Genomic DNA, 25,132 nt, shown 5'->3' with positions numbered 1-25,132 from the left:
GGGAAAAAAAAGGGGGAATCTGGCCCCAGGGCCAAGGGGTTTTCCCCCGGCGGCCCGCCCCCCCCCCCCCCCCCCCCCCCCCCCGGGGGGGTGGCCCCCCCCCCCCCCCCCCCCCCCCCCCCCCGGCCTTGCAAAGCAGCCTCTGCTGGGGAATGGCCCCCTCTCTTTCTGCTCTTGCCAGGCTCAGGAATGCTGAGCCAAACCCCTAGCCCCTGCAGCCAGCCGACCAGCCTGGTCTTTGGACAGGGAGAAGAAGGGCATTCATACTGAGGGGATCCAGAATCTCTCACCGTGAGGAGTTGTTTTTCCTGAACTCCCCGGATCTAAAAGCAGAGCCTCCCAAAAGAAGTCAGCTGTCAAAAATCCCCTCCCCAGGAGTTGTGCAACCAAGGAAGATGGACTCCTCACTGGAGAGAAGTCTGCATTGGGATAAGAATTTGCATAAAGCAAACAAACAAACAAAAACAAAAACAAACCAAAAAAGAAATCACATAAACAGATATTGTCACAAGATTACCATACCTCCTATTTTCCTAAGGGTCCATTTATCTTCCCTAAAATCTACTTGTTTTCCTGTAAATCCCCTCTCCCCCTCCCCTTCCCCATTAGGATGGTATAAAAGCCCCAAATTCTAACTACCTCCTTGAATCACATTTTTCTGTGAACGCACATGCATGTATGTGAATTAAAAAATCTGTCTTTTCTTTTGCAAATCCGTGTTTTGCCAGTTTAATTTGCATGTTCCCAAGAACTGGTTTTCTTCCAGACAATGCCGAGTTCGGTCTGGAAGGAGATACACTGATGGTGCCATTTTTCAGAGAGAAGGGGATTAGCTCACCCTGACCATTTGTTGGCGGTCAGGATGGATTCATGCTAATTTTTCTTCCACCTGGTCACTGTACATCTGAGGACTCTATAATCTCTGCAAGTGAGTTTCTTTCACACAAAGCTAACATACTGGAACCTGCTCCCTCAGTCTCCTCAACATGCTTCCCGCTGAAAGGCCTGCTGGGACAATCCACTGCCTCCAAACTGTGGGCCGGCTGGTCTTAGGGGACAAAGTGGGCGCTTACTCAGGGGAATTCACCATGGTCTGAAGGGCAACCCTTAGTTCTGGGGGCCAGAGAGGATCCCATTTGGCAAGCCTGACTCACAGTAACCAAACTCACCAAGCACTGCTAGAAAAACCAGAGTGCTATCTTCCTATTTTGCGGAGAAGCCTGCCTGGCCCACAAGATGCTTCCACTGGCAGGTCTGGACAGTCTCTCTCCCGCTGTGTGAGTCTGGCAGGAAACCATACTATGCTGCGATTTCTGGTTGAGCCTGGGATCTACTGGTGTATCTCAGTGGCCCAAAGCGATGAAAGGGTCAGATGTCCGTGAGAAGCCCCCTGACCGATATGTGGTTTGTTAGGAGAAAGCACCTGTTCCTCACCTCAAAGCTGATTTCAGAGAATGACATGTGAACACCTATAAACTTGGAAGTGCTCTCAGTGTGGGGATGGGACAGGCCATCTACCCAGCCCACCGCCAGGCCTCTGAGCATCTTTCTGAGGGGTCCCCAGCCAGCGGCTGGTGGCCTGCCTCACATACCTGGTAAGAGATGCTGGAGGGGAGAGCTGCTTGTTGCTGGAGATTTCCGTATTAGGAGAGTGACATTTATTATAAAGAGCTCCGAGCTCGGCTTGGGAAGACAAGGCTAACCTCTGGATAGCAGAGATCTTGGCACCCTAACACCCAGATTTGGGGACACCACAAAGAGCCTTCTACCCAAAGAACAACCCACCTCTGACCCGCCTGCCCCAAATTTACCATGTAGTCATTTTACGATCAAGGTACGATAGTCCCGCAAGGCCCCTTTTGAATTGCAAATCCACCTAAAGAGGAATACAGAACTATTTAACCCAGGATCTGTAGGTGGGTAAATGAATTCTAGAACTACCCTGAAATTTCTGGCTATGTCTGGGTACTCCTGTTCCTATGGAAAGACATTCTTTTTCAACAGACTGCTGGGAAACGACCAGAGAAATGAAAGGGAAAGAACCAGGAGGAAACTATTTATATGTAGCCAGGATCAATTTGTTCAATAGAAAAGCCAGGTGCAGACCAGGGGCTTAACATCTTATGATTTAAATAAGAAAAGGCAGGGTTCCAGCTCACGCTCATTTTGGCCTTCGATGGGGCAAGCAGTTCTGGAAGGAAAGAGAAGCTGGTGACGTTTGAGGCCCGGGGACTGGGAGGGAGAGAAGCTTCTCATCAACCTTCTTAAGACTTTTGACTATCGGCCCAGGTGCTCAGAACAATTGAACAACTGGTGTTTAACAATTCATTCGGCCTGATAATAAACTGCAGATGCTCCCGCCCCTAGCTCCCAGACCTGGCTCTGGGCTGCGCTGCTCACGGGCTCCCGGGGCCTCCTGGCGCCAGGAAAACCCCGCACATGCGCGGAGCAGGGACCCAAGGACCCCGGCAAAGGAGCAAGTGTCGAGTGGGAGCGGCACAGACGGTCCTCCAGCGAGACTTGGGGCACAGTGCGCATCTTCGCTTATAATGCCCAGAAGGACTAGAAGGACCACAAGCATCTAACCAAAGCCACTGAGACAGGGAAATGAAGAACCCCATAAAAAATCTGCTTCGTGCTCTTTTTCCTGCTTCCATTCTTGCTAGGCCCTGCACCCCCGCCCCCACTCGACACATGCCCCCTGATGCAAGTAGTGTGTGTCCTCCTTATAAAGGACAAGGAGTTAATGATTTCTCTAGAATAGTGACATCCAAGGCAGGACCAGGTGAGAATGACCAGAGGAAGCCATCCTATGTGTATTCCAGACCACCAGCAAGGCATCTCCATGCCAAGACCCCCTGGCTCCAAGGAAGAACACCTGGGCCCTTTGTTCTCACTCGACCCTGGATGCCTAAGAAGCCCCATACACCAGACCACCTCCTCAATAAAAACCCCAAACCGTGAACACAGATGGGACTCTCTTCTTTCCTTTCTGAGTCTCCTGGACACTCTGCACCTGCACTCGCTCTCTCTCTCTCTCTCTCGCCTTGGAGTAAACTCTGCTTTCACCTCCTGCTGCCTTACCTTGGATTTCTATCCTGGGAGCAGCGAGATAGCCTCTTGGCTGGTGCTGCAGGACCCCCTCTGGGACCGCAGACCCGGAGCGCTGGCGTCACCACCAGGGTGCCATGTGGGCCACCCCCAGCAGATGGCAGCGTGTAGCCAGCCTGCTGAGGAAGCGTGCCAGCTGCGCACCGCACACGGGATTGGGGACCGGATGCCCGGAGAGAGGACTGGCAGGGTGACTCCAAGGGCAAGACGCGTGGTGGGCAGGACGAAGCAGTTCCTTCATCTTTTCTGTTTTCATAGAGCGCTCTGGAGTCTGGCGAGGCCTTTGGACCCTTCTCAGAGTGAGATTTTTGTTTGTTTGTTTTTAAGTAATCTCTACACCCATTGTGGGGCTCGAACTCACAACCCAGAGATCACGAGTCACATGCTCCACCGACTGAGCCAGCCAGGCACCCCCAGAGTAAGATTTTTTTTTTTTTTTAGTGTGTAATCATTTTTTTTTTTTTTAAAGATTTTATTTATTTATTCATGAGAGAGAGAGAGCGGCAGAGGGAGAAGCAGGCTCCCAAGGAGCAGGGAGCCCGATGTGGGACTCGATCCCAGGACCCTGAGATCATGACCTGAGCTGAAGGCAGACGCTTAACCATCTGAGCCACCCAGGCGCCCAATCATTTTTTTTTTTTAAGATTTTATTTATTCATTTGAGACACAGAGATACAGAGGGAGAGAGCATGAGCAGGGAGAGAGGCAGAGGGAGAAGGAGAAGCAGGCTCCCCGCCGAGCCAGGAGCCCGATGTGGGGCTCGATCCCAGGACGCTGGGATCATGACCTGAGCCGAAGGCAGACGCTTAACCATCTGAGCCACCCAGGCGCCCCCAGAGTAAGATTTTTAAATGCATAAAGTAAAATACCCAGGATCACAAAGGAAGCCAATTATATTGAAATACAATGTGGTGGTGAGCCTGATGACGACTATGAGTTTGAAGTTATGATGAGTGTAGATGAGATTCAATGTCGGCCACAGCTGTGGTGTGATATAAAAAGAGCGGTGACTCCCACTAGGGACAAAGTCCCAGGAACGGCTCGTACTACCGCGCAGTGATGTCTACAAACACAATTGAAGGAAATGCTAGATTTCAATGAAAGATTAGCGAAAATAGACAGGCACATTCTTCCCGTCCGAGAGCATGGACGCCCAGAACCTTAATCACAGGCTAAGAAACTGAGCAGTGAAGGTTTGAAGGGACACCGAGTGGGGAAGATAACATGGATTTCTAGCCCATCTCCCCAAACCAGTGTGTACTTCTGCCATTCAAAGTGAGTATCACAAATGGCTAACAGACACATGAAAAAATGTTCATCATCATTAGCCATCAGGGAAATCCAAATCAAAACCACATTGAGATACCACCTTACACCAGTTAGAATGGCAAAAATGGACAGGGAAAGAAACAACGAATGTTGGAGAGGTTGTGGAGAAAGGGGAACCCTCTTACACTGTTGGTGGGAATGCAAGTTGGTGCAGCCACTTTGGAAAACAGTGTGGAGGTTCCTCAAAAATTTAAAAATAGAGCTACCCTATGACCCAGCAATTGCACTACTGGCTATTTACCCCAAAGACACAGATGTAGTGAAAAGAAGGGCCATATGCACCCAATGTTCATAGCAGCAATGTCCACAATAGCCAAACTGTGGAAAGAGCCGAGATGCCCTTCAACAGATGAATGGATAAAGAAGATGTGGTCCATATCTACAATGGAATATGACTCAGCCATCAGAAAGGATGAATACCCAAGTTTTACATCAACATGGATGGGACTGGAGGAGATTATGCTAAGTGAAATAAGTCAAGCAGAGAAAGTCAATTATCATATGGTTTCACTTATTTGTGGAACATAAAGAATAGCATGGAGGACATTAGGAGAAGGAAAGGAAAAATGGGTGGTGGTATTGGAGGGAGAGATGAACCATGAGAGACTATGGACTCTGAGAAACAAACAGGGTTTTAGAGGGGAGGGCGGAGGGGGGATTGGTTAGCCCGGTGATGGGTATTAAGGAGGGCACGTACTGCATGGAGCACTGGGTGTTATACGAAAACAATGGATCATGGATCACCACATCAAAAACCAATGATGTATTGTATGGTGACTAACATAACATAATAAAATTTTTTTAAAAATCTGCACAAGCTAATGAAAATATTGTTTCTTTGCTTTTAGCTGGTATTGTAGTTGATGGTATGATGCCAAAAAAAACAAAAACAAAAACAACAAAGTGAGTATCAGAAACAAAAACAAAAACAAAAGTGAGTATCAGAGACCCAAAAGGCATGGCAGGGGCAGGGGAGAGCCAAGGGAGGTTTGGGGACTGGTCTGGCTTCGGCCAGGACACTCTGCCCCAGCTGGAAGCAGGTGTGATGTTGACAGGAGTGGATGGTCCACCCAATGCCTCCAGGCCCTCTGGTGACCAGTGAAATTCGGGGCCCGCCTGGGAAGACCGATCAGGGCTCCTCTCCCTCTCATTTCTCCATCAGCCCTCAAACGCCTCCCCAGTTCACTCCTGGGGAGACCATGCCTGAGCACCTGGAAGTCAAGAACCGCTCCCCCGGAGCCTCCTCCCTTTGGAAAGTAGTTCACTTCACCTCGATAATGGCCAACAAGGAGGAAGTCGGGGGGAGCCCTTCCCCCTGTTAATGCTTCAATCCTAACAGATACTCTGAGTCTTATTAAAAAGAGAACACAGAGGAGCCTGGGTGGCTCAGTCGGTTGGGCGTCCGATTCTGACTCTTGATTTCACCTCAGGTCATGATCTCATGGGTGGTGAGATCCAGCCCTGTGTCCAGCTTGGAGCTGAGCAAGGAACCTGCTTGGAATTATCTCTCTCCCTCTCCCTTTGCCCTCCCCTGCTTCGTGTTCCTTCTCTCTTAAAAAAACAAACAAACAAAAAGACTTTGGATCAATTGATTAAGTTGAAGTATAAACAGAGCAAATACAAATGTTATGTCAAAGTTATATTTAGTGAATTGATAAAAAAAATTATGGTTATGTAGGATAGCTTTGTTATTCTTAGGAAATAAATAGGAGTAAGGGGCCACAGTATATGCAACTAGCTTTCAAATGTTTCAGGAAAAAGTCTGTATAGACACGCCTGGTTGACTCAGTCGGTTGAGCGACCAACTCTTGGTTTTGGCTCAGGATGTGATCTCGGGGTGGTAGGATTGAGCTCTGAGTTGGGGTCCTGCGCTCAGCAGGAAGTCTGTCTGCTCGAGGTTCTCTCCCCCTCCCCCTCCCCCAGCTCAAACACGCACACACACCCTCTCTCTCTAAAATAAAAAAATAGGGGCGCCTGGGTGGCTCAGTCATTAAGCGTCTGCCTTCGGCTCAGGTCATGATCCCAGGGTCCTGGGATAGAGCCCCGCATCGGGCTCCCTGCTCGGCGGGAAACCTGCTTCTCCCTCCCCCTCTGCCTGTCACTTCCCTGCTCAGGCTCACTTGCTCCCTCTCTCTCTCTGCGTCAAATAAATAAAAAATCTTAAGAAAAAAATTTAAAAATAATACTAAAATTAAAATAAAATAAATCTTTAAAAAAGAAAAATATGTATGTACACATATGTATATATGAACAGGTATATGTATGTATACAAGTGTGTATATACTTATGTATATATATATAGAGAGAGAGAGGTTGAAAGTAAATAGGGAAAATGTTGAAATAGGTGACTCTGAATAAAAGATATAGGAGTATCCTTGTATTATTTGTATTCTTGCAACTTTTCTGTAAGTTTGGAATTTTTTCCAGGAAAACTCACCAAAAACATTTATTAGCAAACCAAAGAAGAGCGCTAGTATGGACAAAACATTATTTGGCCACCCTACCTAAGACTCATCTAAAGTCTAAAATGGCCAGTGTGAGGGGCGCCTGGGTGGCTCATGTGGTTAAGCAACTGCCTTCGGTTCAGGTCATGATCCCGGGGTCCTGGGATCGAGCCCCGAATCAGGCTCCTTGTTCAGCGGGGAGCCTGCTTCTCCCTCTCCCTCTGCTTGTGTCTCCCTCCCACCCTGCTTGTGTTCTTTGGCTCTATCTGTCAAAAAAATATAAATGAATGAACGAATGGATGAATGAAATGGCCAATGTGGGTTTGAACTGGAAGCAGGTCCTGGGATTCTGGGCTTAAAGAGTTGCAGTCTCAAAATTTAGTGTTTCTTTTTTTTTTTTTTTTAAAGATTTTATTTATTTATTTGACAGAGAGAGAGAGACAGCAAGAGAGGGACCACAAGCAGGGGGACTGGGAGAGGGAGAAGCAGGCCTCCCGCTGAGCAGGGAGCCCGATGCGGGGCTCGATCCCAGGACTCTGGGACCATGACCTGAGCCGAATGCAGACGCCCAACGACTGAGCCACCGAGGCGCCCTCAAAATTTAGTGCTTCTTTTCTGCCTGACAGGCATTTGCCTCTGTATGCAAGGCTACAGAGAATATTCATAAAATCAGCCTCTATTATTGTGCTATGATGACGGAGCCCTGGAGCGGGGGCAGCAGGGATAGAGATGACTGGATGTGGCCCCCGCCGTAGGAGGCTGCTGGTAGTTGGGGGTGATCCTGATGCGATGGGGCTCTGCTGCCCGGGTCCAGCCCAGCCAGTGGGCCCAGGCCCTGAAGTGCTAAAGGCTAGGACACAGGCACTAGGGTCTAGGTAACAGCCTGCAGTGATCTACTTGGGGTGTCCGCCGTACACATTGTTGACAGGACACTGCTGAGCACTGGAATGAAATAGAACAAGAACCGACCATCCACAGCCTTCATCCCTCACCTTGATTTTCATAAAGGGGTCTAGGGTCTACGAGTATTCTGAGGTCCAAGTAAAGATCTGGAAGATTTCTACCCCGTCACTCCTTTTTCCTTATCCCACTCTGGGTAGGAATTTAACATACTGGGGCACCTGGGTGGCTCAGTCGGTTGGGTGTCTGCCTTCAACTCCGGTCGTGATCCCAGGGTCCTGGGATCGAGCCCTGCATCGGGCTCCCTGCTCAGGGGGAGCCTGCTTCTCCCTCTCCCTCTGCTGCTCTACCTGCTTGTGCTCTCTCTCTCTGTCAAATAAATAAAGTCTTAAAAACAAACAAACAAACAGGAATCTAACATACCTACCCTTCTCTCCCTGAGGTCTCTACTCAACTGGTGAGTCCCCTCCCCTGCCACTTCCTCCACCCTTGAACTCATATGTATAATAACGAAATCAATGGCCAACATTCACCGATATTTTATGTGCATCCCATCATATAATCCTCCTAAGAACCCAAGGAGGTAAGTGCTATTACCCCATTCTACACAATCTAGAAAACATCATCTAAGTTCACCAAGCTCCAGAGTGGAACAGGCAGGACAGGAGGGGTAGGGCAGGCGGACCTGCACTGAGAAGTTGTCCCCACCCCAGGACCTGGGAGCCCTAAGGTGGAAAGGCCGCATGAGGGGGGTACTGTCCAAGATTTATGCATCTCCATGAATACAGCAGGGTGTCCTGAGCACAGACTTGGGAACCAGGCTACTTGGGTTCAAACCCCGGCTTAGCTGATCACTAACTGGGGGAACTTGGACAAGCATCTCCACCTCTCTATATCTGTTTCCTCCTCTGTAAAATGGGGATAATAATAGTACTTCATGAAGTGACTCTGAGGATTAATGAGTTACACACATAGAGATTATTAAAAATTTATTTACTTATTTGAGAGAGAGAGTGCAAAGGCATGGGGAGGGGTAGAGGGAGAGAGAAACCCAAGCAGACTCTGTGCTGAGCACAGAACCCAACCTGAGGCTCGATCCCACGACCTGCGATCACGACCTGAGCTGAAACCAAGAGTCAGACGCTTAACCGACTGTGCCACCCAAACCTGCCCACTTTCCAAAGAGCTCGCCATCTTCCATCCAGTATCATTGTGTCCTAGCCTGTCTGCATTCGTTTGTGGTCATATTCTGTACATGTAATAAATGTTTATACCCTAAAAAAAAAAAAGAAGGAAGTGCAAAAGGCTGAGAAAGAGATTAAGGTAGAAAGATTACAGGAAGGGTGTGTGTGTGTGTGTGTGTGTGTGTGTAGTGTTTTTAAATGCAAAGAAATAGATCTGCAAGGATGCACAGCAAATTGCTAACAGTACATTGGGGGTTGCAGGAGCAGGGAGAGATGAGACACGGGCTTCTGAATTTTATTTGTATAGGTGTCAGCCTTTTTCCAAAAACATTTAATGACAAGCATGTACTGCCATTGGACTTTAAAAAAAATGTATCAAGTAAGAAAAAGTCTTTTTCAAATACTTTCTTTTTTTCAAATACTAGTCGGCCCATTTAACATGGGCTGAAAATGGGCTTGTAATTAACACAGGAAAAGTTTCCCTTAAAATTTAGCTAGAGGGCTTGGAATTTCCAACAGGGCAACAGCAAGGGGATATTCTCAGCAGGGTCTTCAGTTAAGAAGATTCCCCTTGGGGCACCTGGGTGGCTCAGTTGGTTAAGCGACTGCCTTCAGCTCAGGTCATGATCCTGGAGTCCCAGGATCGAGACCCGTGTCGGGCTCCCTGCTCAGCAGGGAGTCTGCTTCTCCCTCTGACCCTCCCCCATCTCATGTGCTCTCTCTCTCTCTCTCATTCTCTCTCTCTCAAATAAATAAATAAAATCTTTAAGAAAAAAAAAAGAAGGTTCCCCTTGCCATGCCCACGGCCCCCCTTCCAACAGTGATGTACCAAAGACTGAAAGAGGTGTTGCCTAGCTGTGTGAATGGAGGTGATGCTGGACTACCTGGAGACTCTTTCTCCAAGGTCTTCCCAAAGGAACCTATGCATTTTCTGGTAAGGGCTGGACCAGCTGCTTGCCAACCCAGAATTGCTGAGATTCCAAATTTGGGGTAATCTTCCCCCCAACAGGCCACACTTTGAGCACTTTAGAGCAGTGGCTCTGGGGTGGGGCCCAGGACTCTGCATTTCTAACCAGCTCCCCGGCCCACAGCCTCACCTGAGTAGGGAGGGTCTGGAGTACTTGACCTAGAGGCCCTCTACCCTCCTGAACTTGCACCTTTGGATCCACAGACTATCAATGTCCATTCAGATTTGGTTGCCAGACAATCCCTGGGGCCATAAGTGTGAGCTTGAGCACCGCATGCCTTACTCTTGATGAACACTGGTGTCACTATGTCGGAGACAACTTCATCATGAAAGTTGGTCAGCTTCCCAGAGCAAGCCTTCTCATCCCACACCAAGCCCCACGGAGTGGCCAGGTGGGGAACGGGGGTGGAGCACAGCCCTCCCTCCTCACCCTTACCTTCCACAAAGTGTCCTAGCTGCCTAGGCAAGCAGATATTTCTCAACCTGCCCATGAAACCAGTTTCCCCAGATCCTTGCAAGATGGTTCCTACCTGTTGGGTGTGCCGCCCCCATCCAGTGTGGAACAAAGACCATCTGTCAAGAATTTTAAAATGGGAATAAATGTTGTTGAACGTACATAAGAAATCATATTTTTCTACTTTTTTGTATGTTGAAAATTGATACGTTTTTAAAAATTTAGTGCCTGGGTAGCTCAGTCGGTTAGGCATTCAACTCTTGGTTTTGGCTTGGGTCGTGATGTCAGGGTCAGCATGCAATCAAGCCATCCCCACCCCCTCCCCACCGCCCCGGGGCAGGCTCCAAGCTCAGCTCAGAGTCTGCTTAAGACTCTCTCTCCTGGGGCGCCTGGGTGGCTCAGTCGTTAAGCGTCTGCCTTCGGCTCAGGTCATGATCCCAGGGTCCTGGGATCGAGCCCCGCATCGGGCTCCCTGCTCCGCGGGAAGCCTGCTTCTCCCTCTCCCACTCCCCCTGCTTGTGTTCTGTCTCTCTCTGTCTCTCTCTCGTCAAATAAATAAAATCTTAAAAAAAAAAAAGACTCTCCTTCTTCCTCTGCCAGCATACTTGCACCCCCACACTCGCACACACGCTCTCTAATTAATTAATTAATTAATTAGAAATAAAGCAGTTCCTTCTCTGGGGCACCTGGTTGGCTCAGTCAGTGCAGCCTACAACTTCATCTCAGGGTTGTAAGATCAAGCCCCACGTTGGGTGTAGCGATTACTTAAAAAAAAAAAAATACAGTCTTAAAAACTAAATAAATAAATAAAGCAGTTTGTCTCAAGGTAGATGGACCTTAGAAGTACGTATATAGGAAAATGTCCCTTAGTTCGTTATCACTAACAAGTTTGAAAGTCTGCACAACTACAAAATCCTAAATGCCAATGTGAGGGCAGAACCACTTTCCTTCTACCCTTCTAAGTTCTTTGGCTAGTCTAATAATTAAATTGACATAAGACAGAGAAACAGGAAAAAAAAAATAAATTTAATTTTGTAGGTACAGAAGTCCCATAAAAATATGAGACCCAAAGGCAGTCACACAATGGAGGCTCACACGCCATCCTGAGCTGAGGAAAGAGATGGGGCTGGGGCTTCAAAGGGGAGGAGGGCAATTTGCAGGAAGATGAGAAGAGCAGATGTTTGCTAAGCAGATGTTGGCCCTGCCATGTGGGTAAGTCTTTCAAATTAAAAAAAAAAAAAATTATCTCTGGTAATAACTCTCTTTCTGGGCCAGGCTCCCCATCTAAATTTCTTTTAGGCAATGAAGGGAGAGGTAAAAGTTTTTTCTGAGTCTGCTGAGACTTGACTGCCTTCAGGTCAAAATAATCTACATGCCAAAGTGGCACATTTTGGGGTGGCATATTCTGTTCCCTTCAGTCCCATCTTTGAAACTTGCCCAAGAAACTTCACAGTTCATAAGCTGAGTTGGTAAATCGCCCTATCTCACTGAACCAGTCTCTTAGTCCGGAGAGTAGGCCAGTTCAATTAAACAGCTGTGTCTCATTTTAGGAGGTGGGAATGCAGGTGGACTCCCAAAGTTAGGTCTATTGTGCAAGCAATCAGATATGTAATAAGAGGCATTTCTATGGAAACAAAAGAAAAATAATGGTTAATGATGGAGAAAATTATACTCCCACTTTCTGAGTTCTGAAGGCAGCTAGTTGAGAAGATTTCTAGATATCTGGCTCCAAACCTCTTCAGATGGAGTGAGAAAGGGCCGTGGCAACCTGATAGATTTTTATGGTTGGCAGTTTGAATGTCTCTGGTGATCTTTCTAAGTGGCATGGAGGCATAAAGATTGCCCATACATGAGCTGTTGCGGTGATTTCTTTGAAGTTTATATCAAATTGTCCAGCTTTAGCTTGCTTGCATGGCTTTAGGGAAAGAACAGTTTTAGTTCTCAATGATTCCAAGTCAGAAGGGTCAAAAAAGTAGAAGACTATGTAGGGTGCCTGGCTGGCTCAGTTGGTGGAGAGTGAGACTCTTGATCTTGGGGCTGAGAGTTTGAGCTCCCTGTCGGGTGTAGAGATTACTTAAAAATAAAAAAAATTTTTTTTAAGATTTTATTTTAGGGGCACCTGGGTGGCTCAGTCGTTAAGTGTCTGCCTTTGGCTCAGGTCATGATCCCAGGGTCCTGGGATTGAGCTCCACATCGGGCTCCCAGCTCCGTGGGAGGCCGGCTTCTCCCTCTCCCAACTCCCCCTGCTTATGTTCTCTCTTTCGCTGTGTCTCTCTCTGTCAAATGAATAAATAAAATCTTAAAAAAAAAGATTTTATTTTATTTGAGACAGAGAGAGAATGAGCAGGGGGTAGGGGGAAAGGGAGAAGCAGACTCCTTGCTGAGCAGGAAGCCCGATGCAGGGCTCAATCCCAAAACCCTGGGATCATGACCTGAGCTGAAAGCAGATGCCCAACCAACTAAACCACCAGGTGCCCCAGCTGGAACTTTTTATAAGGAATCTCATATTGGACTTTTTTTTTTTTAAGATTTTATTTATTTATTTATTAGAGAGCAAGCGAGAGAGAAACAGCATGAGAGGGGAGAGGGTCAGCGGGAGAAGCAGGCTCCCCACTGAGCCGGAAGCCCGATGTGGGACTCGATTCCAGGACTCCAGGATCATGACCTGAGCTGAAGGCAGTTGCTTAACCAACTGAGCCACCCAGGCGCCCTCATATTGGACTTTTAAAAGCCTCTCCAGGCTAAGAAGACACCATCAGACTTTGCCTGTAATATGTATAGATTTGGGCAAATTCGTCTTTTCCTGAGGTCCCCAAAGTATCCTAAGGTTCCTGAGCCTGCCAGAAAGTGACCATCTTTACTTACCTGGTAAAACTGCTGGGAACCCTGTAAGCAGGGCACCAGGCCAATTTTTCCAAGGGCCTTTATTGGCTCTACAAAGTCAACATTAGTTCCTTAAAGCCGTTTGATCATGTCTGAATCTATGTATTCTATTCTCAAATATGATATTCCAGTGAAAACCATGGTAATATAACCAGTGTTTCCAATTATGCCTGTTACAAGGAGAACAGATTCTTACTGAACTCAAGCAAATAAATATACTGTAATAAAGAATATTCGCTAAGTTCCCCAATGCTGGAGGGATCAGGCAGGGAGAAAAAGTCAATGTTTCATCTTTGTTTACAAAGGTATACTTTACCAAATTGCTGTAAGTTATAGTTAGCTTAAGAAAAAAGAGAAAAAAATTCCTTAAATCTGGAAAATCAAAACATTAAAGAATCAGCAATATTTCAAAAAAAAGTCATAAAATATTATAATCATCCTCCTCAGCTCATTTAGTCCCACGCTAATTTTTGCTCTGCTTGAATTCAGTTTTTCCATTAGTTCTAGAAATTCTTAGCCAGTTCAGTGTTATGATCTTAAAGTTATCAGAAACCTATCTTTGTCCAAGTCCTTTCCATGAATTTTCTTGAAGATGAAGCACTTTTACAAGAACACTTTTGCAAAAGCATTAGAGTAAAACAATAACTCCCTATAAATGACAAAAGTGTATAAATGACCATGGTTAAATACCTGAGGAGAGGGGCACCTGGGTGGCTCAGTGGTTGGGCATCTGCCTTTGGCTCAGGTCATGATCCCAGGGTCCTGAGGTTGAGCCCCCCATCCGGCTCACTGCTCAGTAAGGAGTCTGCTTCCCCCTCTTCCTCTCCCCCTCCCCTTGCTCATGCTCACACTCCCTTGACAAATGCCTCTTCATGTCTCATATCTCTTCTTACCAAAACCACATATTACTTTCCTTGCATACAGAGTTGTTTCCCTTACTATTTCTCATAATTTTTTTTTCAAGATTTTTTGATTTTTATGAGACTGATGCGCTACCTACTGCGCTAACGAGGCACCTAAGATTTTTTGATTTTTAAATAATCTCTATACTGAATGCAGGGCTTGAATTCATGACCCCAAGATCAAGAGTCTCATGCTCCACCAACTACACCAGCCAGGCACCCCTATTTCTCATAGTTTTAATGTCATTTATTTTTTTGGAATTCTTAATCCTTAGAAACTTGAATTTCTAGTGAAAACTAAGATGTAAATTGTTATACTTTCATTCTTTAGACTGGCAAATTTATAAATACATTTCAGAATTTCTAGAAGCATATGCTTTTTTTATAGTATAATTTTCCAATGTAGTACAAACACATCTAAATATCTTTTTAGTTTCTCTGTAATAAGAAGCAAAATGTAGATAAACCCATGTTCGATAATTAATGTTTCAAGATTTTATCTTACTTGGAAATGATCTAGATAGTCAATGAATTTCCATCACTTAACTTAGTAAAACTCTAATGGTGGAAGTTATCAAGTGATTTTGGAAAGTTTTTTTTTTTTTTTTAAGATTTATTTATTTATTTTAGAGAGAGAGCGAGCACAAGCAGGAGGGGCAGAGGGTGAGGGAGAGAGAATCTCAGGCAGACTCTGCACTGAGCCCGATGTAGGGCTTAACCTCACGACCTGAGCTGAAACCAAGTATTGGACGCTCTACCAACTGAGCCACCCAGGTGCCCCGATTTTGGAAGGCATTTTTAAGTATACACACCATAAAACATAATTACGGCTGAAAAGTTCACCTAAAAGTTCTTATTCCAGGGGCGCCTGGGTGGCTCAGTCGTTAAGCGTCTGCCTTCGGCTCAGGTCATGATCCTAGGGTCCTGGGATCGAGCCCCGCATCGGGCTCCCTGCTCAGCAGGAAGCCTGCTTCTCCCTCTCCCACTCCCCCTGCTTGTGATCCTGCTCTCACTGTGTCTCTTTCTGTCAAATAAATAAATAAAATCTTAAAAAATAAATAAATAAATAAAAGTTCTTATTCCAATTACATCTATCTCAGTCACGGGTTCCCAACAATTATGCTCAGACTACCCACAAGAACTTTATGAGAGACATTAGATGGAGTCAGCCATCATCCCAAGCTATTTCTCTTGCAGACAAATTTTGTAACAGAGATAGCATGAATTTTTTTGACTACTAAACCCAGGTAGAATAAAAGTTGTATGTCTGCATTATATTTAATGCTGAGAATTCTGAAGACATGTCTATTTTTTAAAGGATTTATTTATTTGAGGGGCGCCTGGGTGGCTCAGTCGTTAAGCGTCTGCCTTCGGCTCAGGTCATGGTCCCAGGGTCCTGGGATCGAGCCCCGCATCGGGCTCCCTGCTCTGTGGGAAGCCTGCTTCCCCCTCTCCCGCTCCCCCTGCTTGTGTTCCCTCTCCCACTGTGTCTCTCTCTGTCAAATAAATAAAATAAAATCTTAAAAAAAAAAAGGATTTATTTATTTGAGAGAGAGAGAGAGAGAGCATGATCAAGGAGAGGGGCAGAAGGAGAAGGAGAGAGAGAATCTCAAGCAGACTCCCTGTTTAGCTCGGAGCCAGATCCCAGGACCCTGAGATCATGACCTGAGCCAAAATCAAGAGTTGGCTGCTCAAAAAAAAAAAAAAAAAAAAGAGTTGGCCGCTCAAACTGACTGAGCCACCCAGGCACCCCTGAAGACGTGTCTATTTTAATTAAACCAATCAACTTAAACTAGCTTCAGTTACTGAATATTTTCCCAGATCATGTGAACTTGAAAAACATTTGAATTTGTTTCTATTATATTTCTGAGGGTTTAGCAATACTTAGTTCATATAAGCGCTTATTTTAAACCAGTTGAATAGATCTCCTGCAAATTAATATTGGCAGTACCATCAGGAAGTAGAAAAATATCACACATCTGCAACATACAAATATAGACACACACAAACATATAGACAAATACAGAAACTGTATAGCTTTCATTCTAAAATTTTACCATGAGTCAGGTATGATAATTACAAAACGCACTGGTTTATAAAAGAACAGTTGGATCCAAATTTTGTTTTGGCAGTTGAAATAAGTTCACCTTCTTAGATGGGTAAAGTTTTTTTTTTTTTAAGCAATCTCTTCATCCCACATGGGGCTCAAACTCACAACCCCAAGATCAAGAGTCGCATGCTCCACTGACTGAGCCGGCGGGCCCCATGGCTAAGGCCTTTTACTAATATTTGTGGAGAGGACATTTAAGATATTTCATTGGCCTAATTCGCAAATAGTTCCTTTTTTATCCTTTTGATAGGAAACCTCTCCCTAGGAGCACCTGCCTGGCTCAGTTGGTAGAGGACATGACTCTTGATCTTGGGGTCATGAGTTTGAGCCCCACACTGAGTGTAGAGCTTAAAAAATAAAAATCTTAAAACAAAAACAAAAACAAACAAACCTCTCTCTAAAGTTTGCATCTCAAAAAGCTGGTTATCAGGTCCTAGAGAAGATGGAATAGAAAATCTGTACCACAAAGGCAGCCAAGTTTTCTCCAAGAAGTTTGGAGTATATTTCCCTCTTATCAAAGATCTAGAGAAATTATTATTTATATTTTCCCTCTTTTTTTTAAAGATTTTATTTATTTAAGAGCAAGAGAGAATGGGGGAGAGAGAGAGAAACGAGAGGGGTAGAAGGAGAAGCAGACCTTCCTGATGAGCAGGGAGCCCGATGCAGGACTCGATCCCAGGACTCCAGGATCATGACCTGAACTGAAGGCAGACATTTAACTGACTGAGCCACCCAGGGACCCAGTTTTCCCTCCTTTTCTTAAGTGTAGGACAATTCTGTTTCCAATATCCCAATCTTTTACAGTACCTGCAAGCATTTTGAGATGAATAGGAGAGTTTTGGAGGATGGTGAAGATAGGTGGACTTTGAATTGTTTCTAGAGCTGTATTTCTGGTTTTACAAAGATTTGTAAGAATAGGACAGTTGCTTTTTTTTTTTTTTTTTTAAGATTTTTATTTATTTGAGAGAGAGAGAAAGAGAGCGCACAAGTGGAGGGAGGGGCAGAGGGAGAAAGAGAAGCCGACTCCCCACTGAGCAGGGAGTCTGATGCAATTCAGAGCTTGATTGCAGGACCCTGAGATCATGACCTGAGCCAAATGAGCCACCCAGACGCCCCAGGACAGTTGCTTTTAATTTCTCAAAGAATTGGGTTGAAGCCTAAATGATATTGAGGTGCTGATCCGCCCACCCAACTACATTATCTTAAATTTGCTTCTTTTTTTATCAGCGAGATGTCCAACTAAGATGGAAATCAAAAGATTTCTATGTTCTAGAGCTTCAGAGTTTAACGCAATATGCCCTTGTAAAGTCTTTATAAGACTCTAACAAAGGCTTTCTTTCTGCGTGTGCAATTCAACCTTGGGCCAATTCACCTTAGGGGGAAAAAACCTTTACTGTTGCTTCTATCAGTCCCTGAACGTCATTTTTAGGAGCGCCTAGGAGAAATTCTGGTCATCTGTTTACTCCTTGAGGGGGCGTTTCCTCAGGGAGCCATCTGGCTTGTCTGTTAACTTCAGTGTAATTACAGGTGGAAAGAACACCCCTTAGCAGCTAATCAAGGTTCCTGCAAGCCGGTGATCTTTCTAACTCTTCTTTAAATTTGGTAGGATATTCTGAAAGTGGAGGTAAAAGGATTTTATCATTTAAAAGTTCTGCTGCTTGTCTCTGTTTGCATGAATTCTTTGTGGTCAGGATCCAGGATATTTCCACAAAAGACATTGCATAGGAAGACCTGAGGCTGGCAGACCCTGATTACAGAATCCTGGAGAGTAGGAGGAGTTGTAAGAAACAGCAAAGTGAGCCCTGCAACCTGTCCCCTCACACCCCCCCAACCCCCCCACCCCGACTCCCATTCTTCTGCTAAATTCACTTCCTGGCCCTCAGCATTACACAGGTAACCAGTACCCTGGGCCTGGAGATCAAGTCAGAACGCTCTCTGTAAATCTCAAAGGAAAAGGGAAGCTAAACCAGGCAGATGGGGCAGGATTTTGAGAAGGGGAATTTACATTGAATGTGGATTTTAATTTTTGTTCTAAGCCTGATTTTTTTTTTTTTTTTTTACGATTTTATTTATTTATTTGACAGAGACACAGCGAGGGAGGGAACTCAAGCACGGGGAGTGGGAGAGGGAGAAGCAGGGTTCCCGCTGAGCAGGGAGCCCGATGCGGGGCTCGATCCCAGGACCCTGGGACCATGACCTGAGCCGAAGGCAGACGCTTAACGACTGAGCCACCCAGGCGCCCCTCTAAGCTTAATTTCTGTTCTTTCATCTTGCTAAGGGAGTCCCTGAGGCTAGCCATTATATTCCTTTGTGTCCTCTTTTTAATTGTTTTTTCCATAAGAAAAAAAAGTTGTTTTTTCCATAGATACCAATAAGACAATTGTTAGAGGAGAGCTCTCTAAACTTTTCTCTTTCAAATACAGCCAATTCAGAGGATCCATCATCTGGCCATTGACAAACAGGATCTTATATTAATCTCAGTAGTGACTCAAACCAATTAAATCTTTTTATGGTTTAACCAGGGATTCAGGAAGCATTCCAAAAGAGGGTGCAGAGGATGCAGTCCTCACAAGATCCAGAAAGTTCACTCCCATAATTAAGCCTAAGAAAGCAAAGACCTTCAGTGTCACAGGCAGTAAGAATGGTGCAGTAGAAATGGGGGCTCTGGTCTCCCGTCATCTGTGACACCAGTCAGGTGCTACTATGGGACTTTTCCTTCACCAGTTTCAACAAGGGCCCCTTATGGACCGGAACCCCTGAAGACAAACTCCCCTGAGAGCTGGCTCAGTCGGACAAAGACAGTGCTGCTTTTCGGGTCTGGAACCTACTCGGCTCTACGCCAATGCATGCCAGTACATGCGTCTGCCAGTGAGAATATTCTCCCTGGTCACAAAGCCAAGCTCTCAAGACATGGAACAGGACAAAAGGAAAAAGCTCATACGGGCTATGATTCTCCTTCTCATGACAAAGGACACAAAAGACAGAGATCAAAGGAAACAATGACTCTCTCTGGGAGAAAAGGGATCCGTAGACGCAAGAGTACTCATAACAGATCTTTACCAGAGTCACCATACTCAAGGAACTACTTCACACAAACATTTTCTCCTGCTAATCTGAATTTAGAAAAAGGGAAGAGGACTCTCACCACGCTCGCTTCCACTGGATCCTACAGGTGGAGATCCAGGTAACTGATCTGGTAAGAATTCTTAACCGTCAGTGGCTCTCGCAGCTGCAGTAGCCCTGGGGGGAAGCTGTGTCCAGTCAGCGAAGGTCCCTTTGCAGGTCTCCAAACTGTTGGGGGAGGGGGAGATTTTTCATTCTTTCTTTCTAGGTTCTTAGGCTGATACTTCAATTAACATAAAACAGATTAATAGGAGAAAAAGAAATTTTATTTTGTATGTACGGAGGGCCCCATAAAAATATGAGACCCAAAGGCAGTCACACAATGGAGGCTCACACGCCATCCTGAGCTGAGGAAAGAGATGGGGCTGGGGCTTCAAAGGGGAGGAGGGCAATTTGCAGGAAGATGAGAAGAGCAGATGTTTGCTAAGCAGATGTTGGTCCTGCCATGTGGGTAAGTCTTTCAGATTAAAAAAAAAAAATTATCTCTGGTAATAACTCTCTTTCTGGGCCAGGCTCCCCATCTAAATTCTTTCAGACACTGAAGGGAGAGGTAAAAGGTTTTCTTGAGTCTGCTGAGACTTGACTGCCTTCAGGTCAAAATAATCTACATGCCAAAGTGGCCCATTTTAGGGTGGCATATTCTGCTCCCCTTCACCTAAAAAAGGTATAGAACCTGCTATCTTCATTTCCTTTTATAGTCAGACCTGGTTGTAATTCCAAGTTTTATAAAGTAGCCATGTAGCCATTTGGAAGATTCTGGAATAAAGGGCAATGTGCTAGCCAGTGGGGAGTTCTGCATCTGCCAGCCTACTTTTTTTCATAGGAACAACTGGACTTTTATATCAGGAACTTTTCTAAGCCCTTTCAATGTATAAACTCATTTAATTCACCAACCCTATGAGAGTTACTACTGTTATATCCCCATTTATGAGAGGAAAATGAGGCACAAAGAAAGTGATTTGCCCAATCACAGAGCCAGTGAAGGGAGAGCCCAGGCAGTTGAACTGCCATACAAAGCACAGTACTTCTCACACTGAGGCTGGTCCTCAAGGCACTCGCTCCCATCATAGATATACACACCTTCTTCTCAACAGTCTTGTGACTTATAGCCACACAAGGAATATTATTCAGCCATGAAAAGGAATGGGGGTACAGATACACGCTACAACCTTAGTGAATTTAAAAACATTATGCTAAGTAAAAGAAGCCAGACATAATGAGCACACATTTTGGATTCTGTTTATATGAAATGTCCAGAATAGGCAAATCCATAGAGATAGAAAGCAGATTAGTGGTGGGGCAGATGAGGAGTGACTCCTAATAAGGCTAGGGTTTCTTTTGGGGTGGTGAAGTGCTCTGGAATTTGTGTGGATGGTTGCTCAACTTTGTGAATATGTTTTAAAACTACTGAATTATATACTTTTAAAATATTTTTTTTATTAAGTAAACTCTACACCCAATGTGGGGCTCGAACTCATGACCCTAAGATCAAGAGTTGCATGCTCTACTGACTGAGTCAGGCAGGTGCCCCTGAGTTATATATTTTATTTTTTAAGATTTTGTTTATTTATTTGACAGAGACAGAGACAGAGAGAGAGGGAGGGAACACAGCAGGGGGAGCGGCAGGCAGAGGGAGAAGCAAGCTCCCTGATGAGCAGGGAGCCTGACGTGGGGCTTGACCCCAGGACCCTGGGATCATGACCTGAGCCGAAGGCAGACACTTAACCAACTGAGCCACTCAGGTGCCCCCTGAGTTATATATATTTTAAAGGGGTAAGTGTTACAGTATGTGAGTTATATATACATATATAAAAAAACTGGTCTAATGAGAAGAATATTTAACAATTTAGTAAACCAAAGCTAGAGAGGAGTAGTAGAATATACCACCCCCAAATATGCCACATTGGCATAGGGATTATTTTGAGTGGAAGGCAATTAAGAAGAAACGGATATAAGAAAAACTCTCTGCCCTCCTCTTATTTGCCTAAAAGCAAGACATAACTTTGCAGAGGTGTCCCCACTCCCCTCTCTACCAGGAAGGACAGAAGTTAATCACCAGAGAAAACTCCAGACCCTTATCAGCCTGGAGATGGCACCAGAGGAACCTACATAACAAACCTTGTCTACCATTACTTCTCCCATGTACGCACCTTCCCACAATTTGCCACCCTAGACCCTCAAAGTCCTTTTCCTTTGTCTTGTCACTTCTCTAAAAATGCATTGTTCTTTTGTTAATATACTATAACAAGCCCAAGTTCTAACCACTCCTTTGAGTTACTCATCACTGGGTGCTCCCTTGTGTATGTGTGATGCACTTTTTAATAAATTTGTTTATTTTTCTTTTGGTAATCTGTCTTTGGTAGTCTAATTTACTGGGCTCCTGTCAAGAGAATTTAAGGTGGGTAGAGGAAAGACATTGTTTTTTTTCTCCTATATTCCTACAGAAATCCCCATGGTCTGACTTTTTTCTGTGTCTCAGCTCCTATCTCTCCCACCCCTTAGCTCCCATGACCAACATTTGTGGACTCATTCAGTTGTTTGAGTTTAATGTGTCTCTTCCCTCTTCAGAGTCTAAGAGAAGGCTAGGCCCAGCTGAGGCATCATTGCATCCAGGAAGCCTTCGTGTCTTCTGCCTAAGGCAGGGCCACTGCCACCTTGTGTATCACCCACCATCTTACACTCACCACCATGGTCATTTGCTCAAGGTCTGGCTTCCTCAATAAACTCCAGGCTCCATGAAAGCAGGGATGGGTTGTTTTGTTTGATATTCTATCCCCTGCCACCAGCACCGAAACAGAGGAAGCACTTACAAATCCACTGATCAGAGAACACAGGGTCCAGACACAGAGAACACCATGGTTTTCAGAGAGCCCTGCTGCTTTGAGAGGGCAGGGCTCCTTCCTTCGCAGGGTCCCAACTGATGTCAAGTCCCATCCTTCCGGCCCTCTCAAAGATAGGAGGGGTACCTTAGATGGGTCCATTTTACATAAGCCCTTTTATTATTTACTCAGATAATACATGTGCCTGATGCATCAAGCAAGCACCTAACTTGTTTCTGAAGTGAACTTTAAAATTTCTTTTTTTTTTTTTTTTAAAGATTTACAGCAAGAGAGGGAACACAAGCAGGGGGGGTGGGAGAGGGAGAAGCAGGCTTCCCGCGAAGCAAGGAGCCCAATGCGGGGTTCGATCCCAGGACCCTGGGATAATGACCTGAGCTGAAGGCAGACGCTTAACGACTGAGCCACCCAGGCGCCCCTATCATTTTATTTTCATCATGATAAAGGTACTCTTTAATCCCCATTCCCTATTACCCCCCTCCCCCCACCCACCTCTCCTCTGAAAACCATCAAGTTGTTCTCTATAATCAAGAGTCTGTTTCTTGGTTTGTCTCTTTCTTTTCTTTTGCTTATTTCTGAAATTCCACACAAGTGAAATTGTATGGTATTTGTCCTTCTCTGATGGACTTATTTCGCTTAGTATTATACTCTCTAGCTCCATCCATGTCATTGCAAATGTCAAGATTTCATTCTTTTTTAATGGCTGAATAATATTCCATTGTATATATATACCACCTTTTCTTTTTTTTTTAAGATTTTATTTATTTATTTGACAGAGAGAGACACAGTAGAGGGAACACAAGCAGGGGGAGTGAGAGGGAGAAACAGGTCCCTCGCTGAGCAGGAAGCCCGATGTAGGGCTCGATCCCAGGACCCTGGGATCACAACCCGAGTTGAAAGCAGATGCTTAACCACTGAGCCACCCAGGTGCCCCAATATACCACATCTTCTTTATCCATTCATCTATTGATGGACACTTGGGCTACTTCCATAGTTTGGCTATTGTAAATAATGCTGCAATAAACATAGGGGTGCATGTACCCCTTTGAATTAGTGTTTTTGTATTTTGGGGGTAAATAACCACTAGTGCAATCACTGGATCATAGGGTAGTTCTATTTTTAATTTTTTGAGGAACCTCCATACTGTTCTCTGCATTGGCTGCACCAGTTTGTATTCCCACCAATAGCACAAAAGGGTTCCTTTATCTCCACATCCTCAGCAACACTTGCTTCTGAGCAGTCTTGGATGTTTAGGGTAGAAGTGAGTACAAGGCTGTGATCAGCAGGAAACTATATTAATATTTTCTCAAAGACAACCAGCTAGTTAATCCTGACACTTCCTTGACACAGAACAGCAAGCAAAGTTGTCACTTATTTATTGAGCACCTACTATGGTCCAGGCACTTTACAAATATCTCCAATCATCCCCCCAAACTCTGCCAGGACATATTCTTATCCACATTGTATATATGAGAACACAGAATCAGGAGCTAAGTAACTTGGCAAAGCCACAAGCTAGTATTAAAGTATTTTCTTTTACACGATGTAAGGAATGGCAATTATCTAGAAAGCTTTTCAGTCACTGGAACTTTCTGATTTTCTAGGAACATTTCAAAATGCTTATTAGGAATCTGTGATTCAATAAAGAGAGGGAACAAGAAGACAGGGTATTTCTATGTGTGAGACCTGAAATCATATTCTGGTTCCATTCCCTACTTTTTCCACTTCTAAAATTAAAAGAGCATAGGGTTTCCTCATACTAATGAAGTAATAACGAATTAAAAGTAAATGACTTACACTACACGGTAAGGAAAAACCAAATTCATATCGCAATAAAAGATACTAATCATAAGGACAGTCTGCTTTACACTAGTAAACTAAAAAATGGGATAGAAGGATTTTGATAAACAGGTGAATCCTTAAAGGATTAATGATAATGAGGGACGTGCTGGCTGCAAAGCCCTCACCCGTTCAGAAGAGACAATTATTCACCAAGTAAGAGAACCACCTACCATTTATCAGCTGGGCGTTGGGATCTCTGTATTGTTAAAGTTTTTAAGACCTAAAAAGACAAACAGAGACATCACAGATCCCGTGGAAGCTGAGGACTTGGGAGACTGAGGCTGCAAGGCGATGCCTCAATTTGGATGAGGCATCTCTGTTTCGCAATTAATTGATTAACTTGGCCCAGACTTCTAGCCCTAAATCTCAGCAGCTTCATCTGTAAATGAGGAGTTATGCTAGCCCTGCCCTGTCTTAAACTGACCCTACTCTGATCAGTGAAAATAGGCCCAAATAGGCTTGGGAAATTAAAGTAAGGCAATTATGACCTGAGAAATTGCTACATTAGGAAAAAAAGAGGAATAAGGAGGCTTTTTCCTCCTGACTCCCAGAAATGCTCACGAGTGAATTCTCCAGGATCCCTAGAGGCCAACATTCTAGAGTTGGGGTGCTCTTCAGGCATCACCTAGTGAGGTCTCCCGGACCTCACAGGGCGGATCTGCCCCCAAAGACAGCCAGGAATAGGCACTTCCGGAGCCGCCTCTGAGCCTCTGAGCGTTTCCTATTTGCCAGACCACAACTCTGTTAATCAAGATGCCCCAGGCCGCATGTAACTTGAACCAGACTTATTTTTAAGATTTTATTTGAGGGGGGGTGGGGGGATGGGTTAGCCTGGTGATGAGTATTAAAGAGGGCACGTATTGAATGGAGCACTGGGTCTTATACGCAAACAATGAATCATGGAACACTACATAAAAAAAAAATAAGGTTTTATTTGAGAGAGAGAGAGAGAGAGAGAGCAAGGGATGGGGAGAGGTGGAGAGGGAGAAGCAGACTCCCCGCTTAGCAGGGAGCCCCAAGGGGGCTTGATCCCAGGACACCGGGAT

General features: G+C 45.1%; 1 long non-coding RNA gene across 1 annotated transcript in view; it reads right to left on the bottom strand.

Moving 5' to 3' along the window:
* The window catches only part of LOC116635655, a 15,060-nt gene extending 11,869 nt beyond the window's left edge, over positions 1-3,191 (bottom strand). The window contains exon 1 of the long non-coding RNA XR_004300199.1: positions 3,085-3,191. This is a non-coding gene — a long non-coding RNA (uncharacterized LOC116635655). The remainder of the gene's footprint in view (positions 1-3,084) is intronic.
* Between the last annotated feature and the right edge of the window lie 21,941 nt (positions 3,192-25,132).

Source organism: Phoca vitulina, unplaced genomic scaffold, assembly GCF_004348235.1.
Source record: "Phoca vitulina isolate PV1807 unplaced genomic scaffold, GSC_HSeal_1.0 scaffold1, whole genome shotgun sequence".
NCBI classification, from domain to species: domain Eukaryota; kingdom Metazoa; phylum Chordata; class Mammalia; order Carnivora; family Phocidae; genus Phoca; species Phoca vitulina.
This window is presented reverse-complemented; position numbering and strand designations above follow the sequence as displayed.